Below are 2,525 nucleotides of genomic sequence, written 5' to 3' on the forward strand. Positions count from 1 at the left end.
CCAAAAGCTACAACTCTTGTTGCATAGGTCCTGCTTTACCTTGGTCTTAACCATCCAGCAGAAAAGTATAAAAATAAAATATAAGAAGTAAAGCCATGTTGTTATATTGAGCTGTAGGGGACTCAGGTCAATAATTTCTGACATTGCCAGTCAAGCGAAAGACCAAATACTATTTTGGGCTATTGGACTCTTTTAGAATATTTTGCTGAGTTTGCACACCTATAATATTCAAATAACGGAATAACGGCACTTAACAAAAAAAGGTGATACAGATGAATATCCATTTTGTATCTGTGTTTTCAAAGTGGTTAGGATATATATATATATAGTTACATTCTCTTAATGAATAGAGGGATTTGTTCTACTGGTGTTTGTAAATAGGGTATCATGTCTGCATCTTGTACAGCTATTAACCACTAGGAAGAATGTATGCAGTGTGTTAATTATTGAAACCATCCTACCAATTTGATTTGAACTACTTCATTGCTATTTGTTTCTCAATAAAATTATGGAAAAATAAAAAACAGAATACAGCTCCAGTCTGCTGTAGGGTCCTTCACTTTTCCTGAACTTTACATATTTTTGTGGCTTCACATAATTCCACTGATAATGGATGTAGGGTGTCAGGCCCCTGAAGAAGCAGTCAATTGAGGCAAAATATTCTAGTTTTGTTTCTTGATCTGCAGTTTGGTGCCCATGGCCAGAGTCCTTCCCCCTTTTTGTAGAATTGCTATCAGAATTGTTCAATTTACTGGACTACAGGTTTGGGCGGGTGCATTTTGATGCCTTAACAGATATATAGCCACTTTTCACACTTCTGTCTTGCATATCCAACTTTATTTCTTTTTCTTTTTCTTTTCTTTCTTTCTTTCTTTCTTTCTTTCTTTCTTTCTTTCTTCTTTCTTTCTTTCTTTTTTGTATTTAGTGTAGCTCTACAGGCTCCACACTCACTGATCAGACTCAGTGATCCTCCTGTTTTCAGCCTCCCAAGTGCTGGGAGTACAGACATGCACCACCATGCATGCCCAGTCTCAGTCACTGTCTCAGCGTGTTCTTAGGGACAGAGCCAGCATGGAATGCTGAGGATTGAATCCCAGTCCCTTTGTCTGCCAAAGTAGAACTTTAATCCCCTGAGCTGTCTGGTTGGCCCTCTAACTTTATTTCAATGAGGTAAGTAGGTGTAGGTGCGCGCCATTTTCTTGGATAAGGTGCATACTAGCTTTGTGTGTCCATTTCAAGGTCCTGAGTTTCCAACTTTATGTCAGCCTTTACCAGAGCTTCAACATGGGCTATGAGGCTTATGCCCATAATAGTAAAGTAGAATTTAGCTTTATATACTACTATATTCCTCAGTAGTGATATTTCAACTGAATCTTAGAAGGAGGAAGTATAATTAACAAAGCAGGACCTGGGACTCATAATGTCATGAAAACTTTATCCTCTACAAACATGAAGCAACTGAAAAGAAAATCACACCCTTTCTATGGGGAATAGAAAGTACCACTTCTAGAGGGCAAGAACACACGGCATTGAGAGTACACGGTACTCACCACTTCATTTACAAAGAAGATATCAATCTATAGTCATGGGCACTCTGCCATAGATCCAACAATATCCAATATCCAATATGTTTTCAAATTGCTTGGCAGATGAATTTTCTCACTCTGACAAATTTAGCTGTATTTGTGTGGTGAGCTTTCACCCTGGATACTATTGTATCATCATCCTCAACAAGGTCAAAGGCTATTTTGAATACTACGATTACCCCTGCTACACACCACATTTCCAAAACACCAAACCAATAGCACAAGCCTAAAGAGATATGGGAGTCAGACAAGATTAGTGTTAAGCCCCAGATTCCCTCAGTGCCTAACACAGGACCTTGTTCACTTCATTATATTAAACATGAGATGGTTTAGAGGGTAATCAAGATAATGCACAAAGCAATTTGCCACAATATCTGATGAAGTTAGAATGCAATGAGTCATATTTTCTTTCGAGTAATGTTTGTACAGAGACCTTCTGCAACTAGGAAGTGCCTTCATTTTACTGGCAATGCACTTTGGCCTTGGAACCAATTCAAGTATTTTATATGGCTGCCCATGATCCCTTACCTTGCAGCACCTTCACGCCACCCTCCACCTACTTCGGAGCTGGAAGCTCTAAGTCCCAGCCCCAAGGATCTATGCAAAGTCAGACCTGCTACTTCCTCATCACCTGCAAAAAAGCACACCCTGCCAGGAGATTATTTATGTACACAAAAGAGGTTCTCATTTATGCAATGAAAATATTATGCTCTCAATTGTTCAAAAGGGTCAAGATCTTGTCATCAGGTTTAGAAAATGAAGCATATTTTGATACAATTTTATAACCTAGGAAAGAAAGGAAAAAAATGCTGCTACAATGCCACTTATAGCAAAGAAGGACATTCTGATACAGTGCCATTTAGAAGTTTGGGGCTCACATTTTGAATTTCCTGGGCACTGCTCGGGTATTAGGTTGGTTAACTGAGGACTGAGTATGTG

This window comes from Octodon degus, unplaced genomic scaffold (genome assembly GCF_000260255.1).
Source record: "Octodon degus isolate 3935 unplaced genomic scaffold, OctDeg1.0 scaffold00134, whole genome shotgun sequence".
NCBI classification, from domain to species: domain Eukaryota; kingdom Metazoa; phylum Chordata; class Mammalia; order Rodentia; family Octodontidae; genus Octodon; species Octodon degus.